The sequence below is a fragment of the Schistocerca nitens genome, unplaced genomic scaffold, assembly GCF_023898315.1.
Source record: "Schistocerca nitens isolate TAMUIC-IGC-003100 unplaced genomic scaffold, iqSchNite1.1 HiC_scaffold_90, whole genome shotgun sequence".
In the NCBI taxonomy this organism is placed as follows: domain Eukaryota; kingdom Metazoa; phylum Arthropoda; class Insecta; order Orthoptera; family Acrididae; genus Schistocerca; species Schistocerca nitens.
In genome coordinates this window covers 14,157-31,181 of record NW_026045635.1, presented here as the reverse complement: position 1 = coordinate 31,181, position 17,025 = coordinate 14,157, and the positions used below count along the sequence as shown (strand labels likewise).

General features: G+C 51.8%; 27 non-coding genes across 27 annotated transcripts; 7 read left to right on the top strand and 20 right to left on the bottom strand.

The window, feature by feature from the left end:
• The first annotated feature begins 537 nt into the window (after positions 1 to 537).
• Positions 538 to 609, top strand: Trnag-ucc (transfer RNA glycine (anticodon UCC)). The gene has a single exon. It is a non-coding gene; the product is annotated as a tRNA-Gly (tRNA).
• A 265-nt stretch (positions 610 to 874) lies between these two features.
• On the bottom strand, positions 875 to 956 carry Trnas-aga (transfer RNA serine (anticodon AGA)). Its single transcript has one exon. It is a non-coding gene; the product is annotated as a tRNA-Ser (tRNA).
• Positions 957 to 1,096: 140 nt separating this feature from the next.
• Positions 1,097 to 1,169, bottom strand: Trnak-uuu (transfer RNA lysine (anticodon UUU)). The gene has a single exon. It is a non-coding gene; the product is annotated as a tRNA-Lys (tRNA).
• Positions 1,170 to 2,001: 832 nt separating this feature from the next.
• On the bottom strand, positions 2,002 to 2,074 carry Trnam-cau (transfer RNA methionine (anticodon CAU)). The gene has a single exon. It is a non-coding gene; the product is annotated as a tRNA-Met (tRNA).
• A 975-nt stretch (positions 2,075 to 3,049) lies between these two features.
• Positions 3,050 to 3,121, top strand: Trnag-ucc (transfer RNA glycine (anticodon UCC)). The gene has a single exon. It is a non-coding gene; the product is annotated as a tRNA-Gly (tRNA).
• A 265-nt stretch (positions 3,122 to 3,386) lies between these two features.
• Trnas-aga (transfer RNA serine (anticodon AGA)) lies at positions 3,387 to 3,468 on the bottom strand. Its single transcript has one exon. It is a non-coding gene; the product is annotated as a tRNA-Ser (tRNA).
• Positions 3,469 to 3,608: 140 nt separating this feature from the next.
• Positions 3,609 to 3,681, bottom strand: Trnak-uuu (transfer RNA lysine (anticodon UUU)). The gene has a single exon. It is a non-coding gene; the product is annotated as a tRNA-Lys (tRNA).
• An 832-nt stretch (positions 3,682 to 4,513) lies between these two features.
• Positions 4,514 to 4,586, bottom strand: Trnam-cau (transfer RNA methionine (anticodon CAU)). The gene has a single exon. It is a non-coding gene; the product is annotated as a tRNA-Met (tRNA).
• A 974-nt stretch (positions 4,587 to 5,560) lies between these two features.
• Trnag-ucc (transfer RNA glycine (anticodon UCC)) lies at positions 5,561 to 5,632 on the top strand. Its single transcript has one exon. It is a non-coding gene; the product is annotated as a tRNA-Gly (tRNA).
• Positions 5,633 to 5,897: 265 nt separating this feature from the next.
• Trnas-aga (transfer RNA serine (anticodon AGA)) lies at positions 5,898 to 5,979 on the bottom strand. The gene has a single exon. It is a non-coding gene; the product is annotated as a tRNA-Ser (tRNA).
• A 141-nt stretch (positions 5,980 to 6,120) lies between these two features.
• On the bottom strand, positions 6,121 to 6,193 carry Trnak-uuu (transfer RNA lysine (anticodon UUU)). Its single transcript has one exon. It is a non-coding gene; the product is annotated as a tRNA-Lys (tRNA).
• An 830-nt stretch (positions 6,194 to 7,023) lies between these two features.
• On the bottom strand, positions 7,024 to 7,096 carry Trnam-cau (transfer RNA methionine (anticodon CAU)). The gene has a single exon. It is a non-coding gene; the product is annotated as a tRNA-Met (tRNA).
• Positions 7,097 to 8,069: 973 nt separating this feature from the next.
• On the top strand, positions 8,070 to 8,141 carry Trnag-ucc (transfer RNA glycine (anticodon UCC)). Its single transcript has one exon. It is a non-coding gene; the product is annotated as a tRNA-Gly (tRNA).
• A 265-nt stretch (positions 8,142 to 8,406) lies between these two features.
• Positions 8,407 to 8,488, bottom strand: Trnas-aga (transfer RNA serine (anticodon AGA)). Its single transcript has one exon. It is a non-coding gene; the product is annotated as a tRNA-Ser (tRNA).
• Positions 8,489 to 8,628: 140 nt separating this feature from the next.
• On the bottom strand, positions 8,629 to 8,701 carry Trnak-uuu (transfer RNA lysine (anticodon UUU)). Its single transcript has one exon. It is a non-coding gene; the product is annotated as a tRNA-Lys (tRNA).
• An 830-nt stretch (positions 8,702 to 9,531) lies between these two features.
• On the bottom strand, positions 9,532 to 9,604 carry Trnam-cau (transfer RNA methionine (anticodon CAU)). Its single transcript has one exon. It is a non-coding gene; the product is annotated as a tRNA-Met (tRNA).
• Positions 9,605 to 10,578: 974 nt separating this feature from the next.
• On the top strand, positions 10,579 to 10,650 carry Trnag-ucc (transfer RNA glycine (anticodon UCC)). Its single transcript has one exon. It is a non-coding gene; the product is annotated as a tRNA-Gly (tRNA).
• A 265-nt stretch (positions 10,651 to 10,915) lies between these two features.
• On the bottom strand, positions 10,916 to 10,997 carry Trnas-aga (transfer RNA serine (anticodon AGA)). Its single transcript has one exon. It is a non-coding gene; the product is annotated as a tRNA-Ser (tRNA).
• A 140-nt stretch (positions 10,998 to 11,137) lies between these two features.
• Trnak-uuu (transfer RNA lysine (anticodon UUU)) lies at positions 11,138 to 11,210 on the bottom strand. The gene has a single exon. It is a non-coding gene; the product is annotated as a tRNA-Lys (tRNA).
• Positions 11,211 to 12,042: 832 nt separating this feature from the next.
• On the bottom strand, positions 12,043 to 12,115 carry Trnam-cau (transfer RNA methionine (anticodon CAU)). Its single transcript has one exon. It is a non-coding gene; the product is annotated as a tRNA-Met (tRNA).
• A 973-nt stretch (positions 12,116 to 13,088) lies between these two features.
• Positions 13,089 to 13,160, top strand: Trnag-ucc (transfer RNA glycine (anticodon UCC)). The gene has a single exon. It is a non-coding gene; the product is annotated as a tRNA-Gly (tRNA).
• A 265-nt stretch (positions 13,161 to 13,425) lies between these two features.
• Positions 13,426 to 13,507, bottom strand: Trnas-aga (transfer RNA serine (anticodon AGA)). Its single transcript has one exon. It is a non-coding gene; the product is annotated as a tRNA-Ser (tRNA).
• Positions 13,508 to 13,647: 140 nt separating this feature from the next.
• Positions 13,648 to 13,720, bottom strand: Trnak-uuu (transfer RNA lysine (anticodon UUU)). Its single transcript has one exon. It is a non-coding gene; the product is annotated as a tRNA-Lys (tRNA).
• Positions 13,721 to 14,550: 830 nt separating this feature from the next.
• Trnam-cau (transfer RNA methionine (anticodon CAU)) lies at positions 14,551 to 14,623 on the bottom strand. The gene has a single exon. It is a non-coding gene; the product is annotated as a tRNA-Met (tRNA).
• Positions 14,624 to 15,597: 974 nt separating this feature from the next.
• Positions 15,598 to 15,669, top strand: Trnag-ucc (transfer RNA glycine (anticodon UCC)). The gene has a single exon. It is a non-coding gene; the product is annotated as a tRNA-Gly (tRNA).
• A 265-nt stretch (positions 15,670 to 15,934) lies between these two features.
• Positions 15,935 to 16,016, bottom strand: Trnas-aga (transfer RNA serine (anticodon AGA)). Its single transcript has one exon. It is a non-coding gene; the product is annotated as a tRNA-Ser (tRNA).
• A 140-nt stretch (positions 16,017 to 16,156) lies between these two features.
• Positions 16,157 to 16,229, bottom strand: Trnak-uuu (transfer RNA lysine (anticodon UUU)). The gene has a single exon. It is a non-coding gene; the product is annotated as a tRNA-Lys (tRNA).
• Positions 16,230 to 17,025: the final 796 nt, after the last annotated feature.

Genomic DNA, 17,025 nt, shown 5'->3' with positions numbered 1-17,025 from the left:
TTTTTTCTTCTCATTTCGTTCGTTGCATTTGTTGGGGGCGGACGTCCGATGACGCCCGTTCAAGTTCATCGTTGACTCAGTCTTTTATTACAGAGGGCAGATAACTGTCAGACCGAACACGCTGAGTTATCGTGCCGGCAAACCTTAAGATTATGAGACTTACGCGCTGCTTACTGCACTACTGAGGCACATGCCACTGAACCACCGATGCTCGACAAGCTGCCCGTGCTTCCCGAGCAGTTTTCTGCAGGGAAAGTGGGATTGCCACCCAGCGACGTCGGATGAAACCGAAAAAAGTGCTACACACGCGGAGTCCTCCACTACACTGCCTTAAAACGACCACTCATCACTATCGTGTGAGTAACCTTGCGGCTGCGGCGACTAGTCTCGCCCAAAGACGCAGCGTGCGTGGAGGCGCTACCCGAATGCGTGTGGATGCACCCTCCTAGCTCGTAAAGCGCCTACAGCTACTATCACCGTGGGCCGCTGCTGGCGGGCGGGAAGCCGACACAGCGCGGCGTCGCGAGGAGCGGCTGTGCGGTGGTGGTGTAATGGTGAGCATAGTTGCCTTCCAAGCAGTTGATCCGGGTTCGATTCCCGGCCACCGCAAGTAACGCTAGTTTTTTCGTATATAGTATGTGAGCCGCGTGCTGTTAAATTAACGTTTTTGTCGTCGTTACTCCACGCAGACCATCCTGTAGTATGTCCCGACTTGTCCCGACTTTGCTCGGCTGACGCGAAAGCTGACGCTTGGAATTCGCCCTTATCAAAAGGACAGGCACTATAAACGGCTGTGAGAGGCGAGGTACCAAAACGACAGGCAAACTGCGAAATTTTCTGCTCCTTCTTCTTAAACAAAAAAAGAAAAAACGGACGCAGTCGGTAGGACTCGAACCTACGCTCCCAGAGGGAATCTGATTTCTAGTCAGACGCCTTAACCACTCGGCCACGACTGCTCGTAACTGAAGAGTCCCTCGAATCGTGAAAAATCAAACCCGTCTGCGCAGAATTTTGACAGGAAACGAACTCCGTGCACTGATTACGGCAGGGCTACCATCGCTACGAGACGAGCCATTACGGAAACGTTAAAAATCTTCGCCCGGACAGGGACTCGAACCCTGGACCCTTAGGTTAAAAGCCTAATGCTCTACCGACTGAGCTATCCGGGCTCACGCTTCTTGCGGATGGAGCGGCTGCAAGCAACGTGAATAACTGGAACGCGTGTGTAGGCGTACTACGGTAATATCTGGCTTCTGGCGCAACTGGCGACTTCACCGACTTCCCACTGACGCTGGTAGCAGCCCAACAGCTGACCAGCGCCTCCTCTCCCTTTACCCCGGTGCTGACAGTAATTGCATCATGTGCCTGTTTTCCCCGATTACATTCGGTTGAAGCTCCGCAAGGAGGGCGAAAAACGAACGTTGGAAGGCCAAAACATGGAGCGTTGGGTGCGTAAAAACTTCCGTTCCGGTACCGGGAATCGAACCCGGGCCTCCTGGGTGAAAGCCAGGTATCCTAGCCACTTTTTTTTTTTTTTTTAAATCTCATTTTGTTCGTTTTCGTTCGTTGTATCTGCTCTGGGAGGACGTCGAAAGACACCCGTTCCAGTTCGTTGTTGATCCATTAACTCAGTTTTTTTTTAATTACAGAGGGCAGCTAACCCTCTGACCGAGCGCGCTGAGCTACCGTGCCGGCGCCACTAGACCACACCGGATTTGCGCTATGACGTGAGGTTCACTCCGTTTCCTCTCGTATTTCGTGCTGAACCTGGACTCACTGCTGTTCTCTGTTTGCCAGCATATTTGCGCACAGCTCGAAATTGACTATTCGTTATTTTACTCATAACAGGTTAAGAGAAAGATCAAAGTTGTACGTTGTCATAATTGGAAATAAACATTTTGACGCTGAGCGTAGACTCCTTGTGGATAACGAATGACAATTAAGTTCGTTCCCTAGCAACAGCAACACCGTTAATTCAGCCGTGATGTACAGCAAATTAAATGCCCCGGGTGAGGATCGAACTCACGACCTTAAGATTATGAGACTTACGCGCTACCTACTGCGCTACCGAGGCACGTTGCGAGCAACGTTCCAGGAAACTTGGTAAGTCTCGCATATTAGAGATAGAGAGTTTGCGCGCTCTGAAGAATCTGTTGTGTTGCTACACGTGCTTTCCCGACTTGCTAGATTAAACTGCTGCCGCAGCTTTTTCAACGGAACGCAGCACTGCCTGAGGTTACAGTCCATCGCCCTTGCGGCGCTCTGAACACAGCGGCCTGTTGGGCCAGGCCGACGTTACAGCTCAGAAATAGCACGCGACCGTCCAAGTACGGTCTCTTGCGTGCTGCGTGTTTGGTTCTTCTCACAGCGAATCCTGCTATACATTCCTGAGGCTGACGGAGCTCAAGCGAGGAATCGGTGCGGCAGCATTATAGCGATAACAGCAGAACGATACATCGGCCGGGAATCGAACCCGGGCCGCCCGCGTGCTAAGCGAGCATTCTACCACTTTTTTTTTCTTCTCATTTCGTTCGTTGCATTTGTTGGGGGCGGACGTCCGATGACGCCCGTTCAAGTTCATCGTTGACTCAGTCTTTTATTACAGAGGGCAGATAACTGTCAGACCGAACACGCTGAGTTATCGTGCCGGCAAACCTTAAGATTATGAGACTTACGCGCTGCTTACTGCACTACTGAGGCACATGCCACTGAACCACCGATGCTCGACAAGCTGCCCGTGCTTCCCGAGCAGTTTTCTGCAGGGAAAGTGGGATTGCCACCCAGCGACGTCGGATGAAACCGAAAAAAGTGCTACACACGCGGAGTCCTCCACTACACTGCCTTAAAACGACCACTCATCACTATCGTGTGAGTAACCTTGCGGCTGCGGCGACTAGTCTCGCCCAAAGACGCAGCGTGCGTGGAGGCGCTACCCGAATGCGTGTGGATGCACCCTCCTAGCTCGTAAAGCGCCTACAGCTACTATCACCGTGGGCCGCTGCTGGCGGGCGGGAAGCCGACACAGCGCGGCGTCGCGAGGAGCGGCTGTGCGGTGGTGGTGTAATGGTGAGCATAGTTGCCTTCCAAGCAGTTGATCCGGGTTCGATTCCCGGCCACCGCAAGTAACGCTAGTTTTTTCGTATATAGTATGTGAGCCGCGTGCTGTTAAATTAACGTTTTTGTCGTCGTTACTCCACGCAGACCATCCTGTAGTATGTCCCGACTTGTCCCGACTTTGCTCGGCTGACGCGAAAGCTGACGCTTGGAATTCGCCCTTATCAAAAGGACAGGCACTATAAACGGCTGTGAGAGGCGAGGTACCAAAACGACAGGCAAACTGCGAAATTTTCTGCTCCTTCTTCTTAAACAAAAAAAGAAAAAACGGACGCAGTCGGTAGGACTCGAACCTACGCTCCCAGAGGGAATCTGATTTCTAGTCAGACGCCTTAACCACTCGGCCACGACTGCTCGTAACTGAAGAGTCCCTCGAATCGTGAAAAATCAAACCCGTCTGCGCAGAATTTTGACAGGAAACGAACTCCGTGCACTGATTACGGCAGGGCTACCATCGCTACGAGACGAGCCATTACGGAAACGTTAAAAATCTTCGCCCGGACAGGGACTCGAACCCTGGACCCTTAGGTTAAAAGCCTAATGCTCTACCGACTGAGCTATCCGGGCTCACGCTTCTTGCGGATGGAGCGGCTGCAAGCAACGTGAATAACTGGAACGCGTGTGTAGGCGTACTACGGTAATATCTGGCTTCTGGCGCAACTGGCGACTTCACCGACTTCCCACTGACGCTGGTAGCAGCCCAACAGCTGACCAGCGCCTCCTCTCCCTTTACCCCGGTGCTGACAGTAATTGCATCATGTGCCTGTTTTCCCCGATTACATTCGGTTGAAGCTCCGCAAGGAGGGCGAAAAACGAACGTTGGAAGGCCAAAACATGGAGCGTTGGGTGCGTAAAAACTTCCGTTCCGGTACCGGGAATCGAACCCGGGCCTCCTGGGTGAAAGCCAGGTATCCTAGCCACTTTTTTTTTTTTTTTTTAAATCTCATTTTGTTCGTTTTCGTTCGTTGTATCTGCTCTGGGAGGACGTCGAAAGACACCCGTTCCAGTTCGTTGTTGATCCATTAACTCAGTTTTTTTTAATTACAGAGGGCAGCTAACCCTCTGACCGAGCGCGCTGAGCTACCGTGCCGGCGCCACTAGACCACACCGGATTTGCGCTATGACGTGAGGTTCACTCCGTTTCCTCTCGTATTTCGTGCTGAACCTGGACTCACTGCTGTTCTCTGTTTGCCAGCATATTTGCGCACAGCTCGAAATTGACTATTCGTTATTTTACTCATAACAGGTTAAGAGAAAGATCAAAGTTGTACGTTGTCATAATTGGAAATAAACATTTTGACGCTGAGCGTAGACTCCTTGTGGATAACGAATGACAATTAAGTTCGTTCCCTAGCAACAGCAACACCGTTAATTCAGCCGTGATGTACAGCAAATTAAATGCCCCGGGTGAGGATCGAACTCACGACCTTAAGATTATGAGACTTACGCGCTACCTACTGCGCTACCGAGGCACGTTGCGAGCAACGTTCCAGGAAACTTGGTAAGTCTCGCATATTAGAGATAGAGAGTTTGCGCGCTCTGAAGAATCTGTTGTGTTGCTACACGTGCTTTCCCGACTTGCTAGATTAAACTGCTGCCGCAGCTTTTTCAACGGAACGCAGCACTGCCTGAGGTTACAGTCCATCGCCCTTGCGGCGCCTGAACACAGCGGCCTGTTGGGCCAGGCCGACGTTACAGCTCAGAAATAGCACGCGACCGTCCAAGTACGGTCTCTTGCGTGCTGCGTGTTTGGTTCTTCTCACAGCGAATCCTGCTATACATTCCTGAGGCTGACGGAGCTCAAGCGAGGAATCGGTGCGGCAGCATTATAGCGATAACAGCAGAACGATACATCGGCCGGGAATCGAACCCGGGCCGCCCGCGTGCTAAGCGAGCATTCTACCACTTTTTTTTTCTTCTCATTTCGTTCGTTGCATTTGTTGGGGGCGGACGTCCGATGACGCCCGTTCAAGTTCATCGTTGACTCAGTCTTTTATTACAGAGGGCAGATAACTGTCAGACCGAACACGCTGAGTTATCGTGCCGGCAAACCTTAAGATTATGAGACTTACGCGCTGCTTACTGCACTACTGAGGCACATGCCACTGAACCACCGATGCTCGACAAGCTGCCCGTGCTTCCCGAGCAGTTTTCTGCAGGGAAAGTGGGATTGCCACCCAGCGACGTCGGATGAAACCGAAAAAAGTGCTACACACGCGGAGTCCTCCACTACACTGCCTTAAAACGACCACTCATCACTATCGTGTGAGTAACCTTGCGGCTGCGGCGACTAGTCTCGCCCAAAGACGCAGCGTGCGTGGAGGCGCTACCCGAATGCGTGTGGATGCACCCTCCTAGCTCGTAAAGCGCCTACAGCTACTATCACCGTGGGCCGCTGCTGGCGGGCGGGAAGCCGACACAGCGCGGCGTCGCGAGGAGCGGCTGTGCGGTGGTGGTGTAATGGTGAGCATAGTTGCCTTCCAAGCAGTTGATCCGGGTTCGATTCCCGGCCACCGCAAGTAACGCTAGTTTTTTCGTATATAGTATGTGAGCCGCGTGCTGTTAAATTAACGTTTTTGTCGTCGTTACTCCACGCAGACCATCCTGTAGTATGTCCCGACTTGTCCCGACTTTGCTCGGCTGACGCGAAAGCTGACGCTTGGAATTCGCCCTTATCAAAAGGACAGGCACTATAAACGGCTGTGAGAGGCGAGGTACCAAAACGACAGGCAAACTGCGAAATTTTCTGCTCCTTCTTCTTAAACAAAAAAAGAAAAAACGGACGCAGTCGGTAGGACTCGAACCTACGCTCCCAGAGGGAATCTGATTTCTAGTCAGACGCCTTAACCACTCGGCCACGACTGCTCGTAACTGAAGAGTCCCTCGAATCGTGAAAAATCAAACCCGTCTGCGCAGAATTTTGACAGGAAACGAACTCCGTGCACTGATTACGGCAGGGCTACCATCGCTACGAGACGAGCCATTACGGGAAACGTTAAAAATCTTCGCCCGGACAGGGACTCGAACCCTGGACCCTTAGGTTAAAAGCCTAATGCTCTACCGACTGAGCTATCCGGGCTCACGCTTCTTGCGGATGGAGCGGCTGCAAGCAACGTGAATAACTGGAACGCGTGTGTAGGCGTACTACGGTAATATCTGGCTTCTGGCGCAACTGGACTTCACCGACTTCCCACTGACGCTGGTAGCAGCCCAACAGCTGACCAGCGCCTCCTCTCCCTTTACCCCGGTGCTGACAGTAATTGCATCATGTGCCTGTTTTCCCCGATTACATTCGGTTGAAGCTCCGCAAGGAGGGCGAAAAACGAACGTTGGAAGGCCAAAACATGGAGCGTTGGGTGCGTAAAAACTTCCGTTCCGGTACCGGGAATCGAACCCGGGCCTCCTGGGTGAAAGCCAGGTATCCTAGCCACTTTTTTTTTTTTTTTTTAAATCTCATTTTGTTCGTTTTCGTTCGTTGTATCTGCTCTGGGAGGACGTCGAAAGACACCCGTTCCAGTTCGTTGTTGATCCATTAACTCAGTTTTTTTTAATTACAGAGGGCAGCTAACCCTCTGACCGAGCGCGCTGAGCTACCGTGCCGGCGCCACTAGACCACACCGGATTTGCGCTATGACGTGAGGTTCACTCCGTTTCCTCTCGTATTTCGTGCTGAACCTGGACTCACTGCTGTTCTCTGTTTGCCAGCATATTTGCGCACAGCTCGAAATTGACTATTCGTTATTTTACTCATAACAGGTTAAGAGAAAGATCAAAGTTGTACGTTGTCATAATTGGAAATAAACATTTTGACGCTGAGCGTAGACTCCTTGTGGATAACGAATGACAATTAAGTTCGTTCCCTAGCAACAGCAACACCGTTAATTCAGCCGTGATGTACAGCAAATTAAATGCCCCGGGTGAGGATCGAACTCACGACCTTAAGATTATGAGACTTACGCGCTACCTACTGCGCTACCGAGGCACGTTGCGAGCAACGTTCCAGGAAACTTGGTAAGTCTCGCATATTAGAGATAGAGAGTTTGCGCGCTCTGAAGAATCTGTTGTGTTGCTACACGTGCTTTCCCGACTTGCTAGATTAAACTGCTGCCGCAGCTTTTTCAACGGAACGCAGCACTGCCTGAGGTTACAGTCCATCGCCCTTGCGGCGCCTGAACACAGCGGCCTGTTGGGCCAGGCCGACGTTACAGCTCAGAAATAGCACGCGACCGTCCAAGTACGGTCTCTTGCGTGCTGCGTGTTTGGTTCTTCTCACAGCGAATCCTGCTATACATTCCTGAGGCTGACGGAGCTCAAGCGAGGAATCGGTGCGGCAGCATTATAGCGATAACAGCAGAACGATACATCGGCCGGGAATCGAACCCGGGCCGCCCGCGTGCTAAGCGAGCATTCTACCACTTTTTTTTCTTCTCATTTCGTTCGTTGCATTTGTTGGGGGCGGACGTCCGATGACGCCCGTTCAAGTTCATCGTTGACTCAGTCTTTTATTACAGAGGGCAGATAACTGTCAGACCGAACACGCTGAGTTATCGTGCCGGCAAACCTTAAGATTATGAGACTTACGCGCTGCTTACTGCACTACTGAGGCACATGCCACTGAACCACCGATGCTCGACAAGCTGCCCGTGCTTCCCGAGCAGTTTTCTGCAGGGAAAGTGGGATTGCCACCCAGCGACGTCGGATGAAACCGAAAAAAGTGCTACACACGCGGAGTCCTCCACTACACTGCCTTAAAACGACCACTCATCACTATCGTGTGAGTAACCTTGCGGCTGCGGCGACTAGTCTCGCCCAAAGACGCAGCGTGCGTGGAGGCGCTACCCGAATGCGTGTGGATGCACCCTCCTAGCTCGTAAAGCGCCTACAGCTACTATCACCGTGGGCCGCTGCTGGCGGGCGGGAAGCCGACACAGCGCGGCGTCGCGAGGAGCGGCTGTGCGGTGGTGGTGTAATGGTGAGCATAGTTGCCTTCCAAGCAGTTGATCCGGGTTCGATTCCCGGCCACCGCAAGTAACGCTAGTTTTTTCGTATATAGTATGTGAGCCGCGTGCTGTTAAATTAACGTTTTTGTCGTCGTTACTCCACGCAGACCATCCTGTAGTATGTCCCGACTTGTCCCGACTTTGCTCGGCTGACGCGAAAGCTGACGCTTGGAATTCGCCCTTATCAAAAGGACAGGCACTATAAACGGCTGTGAGAGGCGAGGTACCAAAACGACAGGCAAACTGCGAAATTTTCTGCTCCTTCTTCTTAAACAAAAAAAGAAAAAACGGACGCAGTCGGTAGGACTCGAACCTACGCTCCCAGAGGGAATCTGATTTCTAGTCAGACGCCTTAACCACTCGGCCACGACTGCTCGTAACTGAAGAGTCCCTCGAATCGTGAAAAATCAAACCCGTCTGCGCAGAATTTTGACAGGAAACGAACTCCGTGCACTGATTACGGCAGGGCTACCATCGCTACGAGACGAGCCATTACGGAAACGTTAAAAATCTTCGCCCGGACAGGGACTCGAACCCTGGACCCTTAGGTTAAAAGCCTAATGCTCTACCGACTGAGCTATCCGGGCTCACGCTTCTTGCGGATGGAGCGGCTGCAAGCAACGTGAATAACTGGAACGCGTGTGTAGGCGTACTACGGTAATATCTGGCTTCTGGCGCAACTGGCGACTTCACCGACTTCCCACTGACGCTGGTAGCAGCCCAACAGCTGACCAGCGCCTCCTCTCCCTTTACCCCGGTGCTGACAGTAATTGCATCATGTGCCTGTTTTCCCCGATTACATTCGGTTGAAGCTCCGCAAGGAGGGCGAAAAACGAACGTTGGAAGGCCAAAACATGGAGCGTTGGGTGCGTAAAAACTTCCGTTCCGGTACCGGGAATCGAACCCGGGCCTCCTGGGTGAAAGCCAGGTATCCTAGCCACTTTTTTTTTTTTTTTTAATCTCATTTTGTTCGTTTTCGTTCGTTGTATCTGCTCTGGGAGGACGTCGAAAGACACCCGTTCCAGTTCGTTGTTGATCCATTAACTCAGTTTTTTTTAATTACAGAGGGCAGCTAACCCTCTGACCGAGCGCGCTGAGCTACCGTGCCGGCGCCACTAGACCACACCGGATTTGCGCTATGACGTGAGGTTCACTCCGTTTCCTCTCGTATTTCGTGCTGAACCTGGACTCACTGCTGTTCTCTGTTTGCCAGCATATTTGCGCACAGCTCGAAATTGACTATTCGTTATTTTACTCATAACAGGTTAAGAGAAAGATCAAAGTTGTACGTTGTCATAATTGGAAATAAACATTTTGACGCTGAGCGTAGACTCCTTGTGGATAACGAATGACAATTAAGTTCGTTCCCTAGCAACAGCAACACCGTTAATTCAGCCGTGATGTACAGCAAATTAAATGCCCCGGGTGAGGATCGAACTCACGACCTTAAGATTATGAGACTTACGCGCTACCTACTGCGCTACCGAGGCACGTTGCGAGCAACGTTCCAGGAAACTTGGTAAGTCTCGCATATTAGAGATAGAGAGTTTGCGCGCTCTGAAGAATCTGTTGTGTTGCTACACGTGCTTTCCCGACTTGCTAGATTAAACTGCTGCCGCAGCTTTTTCAACGGAACGCAGCACTGCCTGAGGTTACAGTCCATCGCCCTTGCGGCGCCTGAACACAGCGGCCTGTTGGGCCAGGCCGACGTTACAGCTCAGAAATAGCACGCGACCGTCCAAGTACGGTCTCTTGCGTGCTGCGTGTTTGGTTCTTCTCACAGCGAATCCTGCTATACATTCCTGAGGCTGACGGAGCTCAAGCGAGGAATCGGTGCGGCAGCATTATAGCGATAACAGCAGAACGATACATCGGCCGGGAATCGAACCCGGGCCGCCCGCGTGCTAAGCGAGCATTCTACCACTTTTTTTTTCTTCTCATTTCGTTCGTTGCATTTGTTGGGGGCGGACGTCCGATGACGCCCGTTCAAGTTCATCGTTGACTCAGTCTTTTATTACAGAGGGCAGATAACTGTCAGACCGAACACGCTGAGTTATCGTGCCGGCAAACCTTAAGATTATGAGACTTACGCGCTGCTTACTGCACTACTGAGGCACATGCCACTGAACCACCGATGCTCGACAAGCTGCCCGTGCTTCCCGAGCAGTTTTCTGCAGGGAAAGTGGGATTGCCACCCAGCGACGTCGGATGAAACCGAAAAAAGTGCTACACACGCGGAGTCCTCCACTACACTGCCTTAAAACGACCACTCATCACTATCGTGTGAGTAACCTTGCGGCTGCGGCGACTAGTCTCGCCCAAAGACGCAGCGTGCGTGGAGGCGCTACCCGAATGCGTGTGGATGCACCCTCCTAGCTCGTAAAGCGCCTACAGCTACTATCACCGTGGGCCGCTGCTGGCGGGCGGGAAGCCGACACAGCGCGGCGTCGCGAGGAGCGGCTGTGCGGTGGTGGTGTAATGGTGAGCATAGTTGCCTTCCAAGCAGTTGATCCGGGTTCGATTCCCGGCCACCGCAAGTAACGCTAGTTTTTTCGTATATAGTATGTGAGCCGCGTGCTGTTAAATTAACGTTTTTGTCGTCGTTACTCCACGCAGACCATCCTGTAGTATGTCCCGACTTGTCCCGACTTTGCTCGGCTGACGCGAAAGCTGACGCTTGGAATTCGCCCTTATCAAAAGGACAGGCACTATAAACGGCTGTGAGAGGCGAGGTACCAAAACGACAGGCAAACTGCGAAATTTTCTGCTCCTTCTTCTTAAACAAAAAAAGAAAAAACGGACGCAGTCGGTAGGACTCGAACCTACGCTCCCAGAGGGAATCTGATTTCTAGTCAGACGCCTTAACCACTCGGCCACGACTGCTCGTAACTGAAGAGTCCCTCGAATCGTGAAAAATCAAACCCGTCTGCGCAGAATTTTGACAGGAAACGAACTCCGTGCACTGATTACGGCAGGGCTACCATCGCTACGAGACGAGCCATTACGGAAACGTTAAAAATCTTCGCCCGGACAGGGACTCGAACCCTGGACCCTTAGGTTAAAAGCCTAATGCTCTACCGACTGAGCTATCCGGGCTCACGCTTCTTGCGGATGGAGCGGCTGCAAGCAACGTGAATAACTGGAACGCGTGTGTAGGCGTACTACGGTAATATCTGGCTTCTGGCGCAACTGGCGACTTCACCGACTTCCCACTGACGCTGGTAGCAGCCCAACAGCTGACCAGCGCCTCCTCTCCCTTTACCCCGGTGCTGACAGTAATTGCATCATGTGCCTGTTTTCCCCGATTACATTCGGTTGAAGCTCCGCAAGGAGGGCGAAAAACGAACGTTGGAAGGCCAAAACATGGAGCGTTGGGTGCGTAAAAACTTCCGTTCCGGTACCGGGAATCGAACCCGGGCCTCCTGGGTGAAAGCCAGGTATCCTAGCCACTTTTTTTTTTTTTTTTTAAATCTCATTTTGTTCGTTTTCGTTCGTTGTATCTGCTCTGGGAGGACGTCGAAAGACACCCGTTCCAGTTCGTTGTTGATCCATTAACTCAGTTTTTTTTAATTACAGAGGGCAGCTAACCCTCTGACCGAGCGCGCTGAGCTACCGTGCCGGCGCCACTAGACCACACCGGATTTGCGCTATGACGTGAGGTTCACTCCGTTTCCTCTCGTATTTCGTGCTGAACCTGGACTCACTGCTGTTCTCTGTTTGCCAGCATATTTGCGCACAGCTCGAAATTGACTATTCGTTATTTTACTCATAACAGGTTAAGAGAAAGATCAAAGTTGTACGTTGTCATAATTGGAAATAAACATTTTGACGCTGAGCGTAGACTCCTTGTGGATAACGAATGACAATTAAGTTCGTTCCCTAGCAACAGCAACACCGTTAATTCAGCCGTGATGTACAGCAAATTAAATGCCCCGGGTGAGGATCGAACTCACGACCTTAAGATTATGAGACTTACGCGCTACCTACTGCGCTACCGAGGCACGTTGCGAGCAACGTTCCAGGAAACTTGGTAAGTCTCGCATATTAGAGATAGAGAGTTTGCGCGCTCTGAAGAATCTGTTGTGTTGCTACACGTGCTTTCCCGACTTGCTAGATTAAACTGCTGCCGCAGCTTTTTCAACGGAACGCAGCACTGCCTGAGGTTACAGTCCATCGCCCTTGCGGCGCCTGAACACAGCGGCCTGTTGGGCCAGGCCGACGTTACAGCTCAGAAATAGCACGCGACCGTCCAAGTACGGTCTCTTGCGTGCTGCGTGTTTGGTTCTTCTCACAGCGAATCCTGCTATACATTCCTGAGGCTGACGGAGCTCAAGCGAGGAATCGGTGCGGCAGCATTATAGCGATAACAGCAGAACGATACATCGGCCGGGAATCGAACCCGGGCCGCCCGCGTGCTAAGCGAGCATTCTACCACTTTTTTTTCTTCTCATTTCGTTCGTTGCATTTGTTGGGGGCGGACGTCCGATGACGCCCGTTCAAGTTCATCGTTGACTCAGTCTTTTATTACAGAGGGCAGATAACTGTCAGACCGAACACGCTGAGTTATCGTGCCGGCAAACCTTAAGATTATGAGACTTACGCGCTGCTTACTGCACTACTGAGGCACATGCCACTGAACCACCGATGCTCGACAAGCTGCCCGTGCTTCCCGAGCAGTTTTCTGCAGGGAAAGTGGGATTGCCACCCAGCGACGTCGGATGAAACCGAAAAAAGTGCTACACACGCGGAGTCCTCCACTACACTGCCTTAAAACGACCACTCATCACTATCGTGTGAGTAACCTTGCGGCTGCGGCGACTAGTCTCGCCCAAAGACGCAGCGTGCGTGGAGGCGCTACCCGAATGCGTGTGGATGCACCCTCCTAGCTCGTAAAGCGCCTACAGCTACTATCACCGTGGGCCGCTGCTGGCGGGCGGGAAGCCGACACAGCGCGGCGTCGCGAGGAGCGGCTGTGCGGTGGTGGTGTAATGGTGAGCATAGTTGCCTTCCAAGCAGTTGATCCGGGTTCGATTCCCGGCCACCGCAAGTAACGCTAGTTTTTTCGTATATAGTATGTGAGCCGCGTGCTGTTAAATTAACGTTTTTGTCGTCGTTACTCCACGCAGACCATCCTGTAGTATGTCCCGACTTGTCCCGACTTTGCTCGGCTGACGCGAAAGCTGACGCTTGGAATTCGCCCTTATCAAAAGGACAGGCACTATAAACGGCTGTGAGAGGCGAGGTACCAAAACGACAGGCAAACTGCGAAATTTTCTGCTCCTTCTTCTTAAACAAAAAAAGAAAAAACGGACGCAGTCGGTAGGACTCGAACCTACGCTCCCAGAGGGAATCTGATTTCTAGTCAGACGCCTTAACCACTCGGCCACGACTGCTCGTAACTGAAGAGTCCCTCGAATCGTGAAAAATCAAACCCGTCTGCGCAGAATTTTGACAGGAAACGAACTCCGTGCACTGATTACGGCAGGGCTACCATCGCTACGAGACGAGCCATTACGGAAACGTTAAAAATCTTCGCCCGGACAGGGACTCGAACCCTGGACCCTTAGGTTAAAAGCCTAATGCTCTACCGACTGAGCTATCCGGGCTCACGCTTCTTGCGGATGGAGCGGCTGCAAGCAACGTGAATAACTGGAACGCGTGTGTAGGCGTACTACGGTAATATCTGGCTTCTGGCGCAACTGGCGACTTCACCGACTTCCCACTGACGCTGGTAGCAGCCCAACAGCTGACCAGCGCCTCCTCTCCCTTTACCCCGGTGCTGACAGTAATTGCATCATGTGCCTGTTTTCCCCGATTACATTCGGTTGAAGCTCCGCAAGGAGGGCGAAAAACGAACGTTGGAAGGCCAAAACATGGAGCGTTGGGTGCGTAAAAACTTCCGTTCCGGTACCGGGAATCGAACCCGGGCCTCCTGGGTGAAAGCCAGGTATCCTAGCCACTTTTTTTTTTTTTTTTAATCTCATTTTGTTCGTTTTCGTTCGTTGTATCTGCTCTGGGAGGACGTCGAAAGACACCCGTTCCAGTTCGTTGTTGATCCATTAACTCAGTTTTTTTTAATTACAGAGGGCAGCTAACCCTCTGACCGAGCGCGCTGAGCTACCGTGCCGGCGCCACTAGACCACACCGGATTTGCGCTATGACGTGAGGTTCACTCCGTTTCCTCTCGTATTTCGTGCTGAACCTGGACTCACTGCTGTTCTCTGTTTGCCAGCATATTTGCGCACAGCTCGAAATTGACTATTCGTTATTTTACTCATAACAGGTTAAGAGAAAGATCAAAGTTGTACGTTGTCATAATTGGAAATAAACATTTTGACGCTGAGCGTAGACTCCTTGTGGATAACGAATGACAATTAAGTTCGTTCCCTAGCAACAGCAACACCGTTAATTCAGCCGTGATGTACAGCAAATTAAATGCCCCGGGTGAGGATCGAACTCACGACCTTAAGATTATGAGACTTACGCGCTACCTACTGCGCTACCGAGGCACGTTGCGAGCAACGTTCCAGGAAACTTGGTAAGTCTCGCATATTAGAGATAGAGAGTTTGCGCGCTCTGAAGAATCTGTTGTGTTGCTACACGTGCTTTCCCGACTTGCTAGATTAAACTGCTGCCGCAGCTTTTTCAACGGAACGCAGCACTGCCTGAGGTTACAGTCCATCGCCCTTGCGGCGCCTGAACACAGCGGCCTGTTGGGCCAGGCCGACGTTACAGCTCAGAAATAGCACGCGACCGTCCAAGTACGGTCTCTTGCGTGCTGCGTGTTTGGTTCTTCTCACAGCGAATCCTGCTATACATTCCTGAGGCTGACGGAGCTCAAGCGAGGAATCGGTGCGGCAGCATTATAGCGATAACAGCAGAACGATACATCGGCCGGGAATCGAACCCGGGCCGCCCGCGTGCTAAGCGAGCATTCTACCACTTTTTTTTTCTTCTCATTTCGTTCGTTGCATTTGTTGGGGGCGGACGTCCGATGACGCCCGTTCAAGTTCATCGTTGACTCAGTCTTTTATTACAGAGGGCAGATAACTGTCAGACCGAACACGCTGAGTTATCGTGCCGGCAAACCTTAAGATTATGAGACTTACGCGCTGCTTACTGCACTACTGAGGCACATGCCACTGAACCACCGATGCTCGACAAGCTGCCCGTGCTTCCCGAGCAGTTTTCTGCAGGGAAAGTGGGATTGCCACCCAGCGACGTCGGATGAAACCGAAAAAAGTGCTACACACGCGGAGTCCTCCACTACACTGCCTTAAAACGACCACTCATCACTATCGTGTGAGTAACCTTGCGGCTGCGGCGACTAGTCTCGCCCAAAGACGCAGCGTGCGTGGAGGCGCTACCCGAATGCGTGTGGATGCACCCTCCTAGCTCGTAAAGCGCCTACAGCTACTATCACCGTGGGCCGCTGCTGGCGGGCGGGAAGCCGACACAGCACGGCGTCGCGAGGAGCGGCTGTGCGGTGGTGGTGTAATGGTGAGCATAGTTGCCTTCCAAGCAGTTGATCCGGGTTCGATTCCCGGCCACCGCAAGTAACACTAGTTTTTTCGTATATAGTATGTGAGCCGCGTGCTGTTAAATTAACGTTTTTGTCGTCGTTACTCCACGCAGACCATCCTGTAGTATGTCCCAACTTGTCCCGACTTTGCTCGGCTGACGCGAAAGCTGACGCTTGGAATTCGCCCTTATCAAAAGGACAGGCACTATAAACGGCTGTGAGAGGCGAGGTACCAAAACGACAGGCAAACTGCGAAATTTTCTGCTCCTTCTTCTTAAACAAAAAAAGAAAAAACGGACGCAGTCGGTAGGACTCGAACCTACGCTCCCAGAGGGAATCTGATTTCTAGTCAGACGCCTTAACCACTCGGCCACGACTGCTCGTAACTGAAGAGTCCCTCGAATCGTGAAAAATCAAACCCGTCTGCGCAGAATTTTGACAGGAAACGAACTCCGTGCACTGATTACGGCAGGGCTACCATCGCTACGAGACGAGCCATTACGGAAACGTTAAAAATCTTCGCCCGGACAGGGACTCGAACCCTGGACCCTTAGGTTAAAAGCCTAATGCTCTACCGACTGAGCTATCCGGGCTCACGCTTCTTGCGGATGGAGCGGCTGCAAGCAACGTGAATAACTGGAACGCGTGTGTAGGCGTACTACGGTAATATCTGGCTTCTGGCGCAACTGGCGACTTCACCGACTTCCCACTGACGCTGGTAGCAGCCCAACAGCTGACCAGCGCCTCCTCTCCCTTTACCCCGGTGCTGACAGTAATTGCATCATGTGCCTGTTTTCCCCGATTACATTCGGTTGAAGCTCCGCAAGGAGGGCGAAAAACGAACGTTGGAAGGCCAAAACATGGAGCGTTGGGTGCGTAAAAACTTCCGTTCCGGTACCGGGAATCGAACCCGGGCCTCCTGGGTGAAAGCCAGGTATCCTAGCCACTTTTTTTTTTTTTTTTAATCTCATTTTGTTCGTTTTCGTTCGTTGTATCTGCTCTGGGAGGACGTCGAAAGACACCCGTTCCAGTTCGTTGTTGATCCATTAACTCAGTTTTTTTTAATTACAGAGGGCAGCTAACCCTCTGACCGAGCGCGCTGAGCTACCGTGCCGGCGCCACTAGACCACACCGGATTTGCGCTATGACGTGAGGTTCACTCCGTTTCCTCTCGTATTTCGTGCTGAACCTGGACTCACTGCTGTTCTCTGTTTGCCAGCATATTTGCGCACAGCTCGAAATTGACTATTCGTTATTTTACTCATAACAGGTTAAGAGAAAGATCAAAGTTGTACGTTGTCATAATTGGAAATAAACATTTTGACGCTGAGCGTAGACTCCTTGTGGATAACGAATGACAATTAAGTTCGTTCCCTAGCAACAGCAACA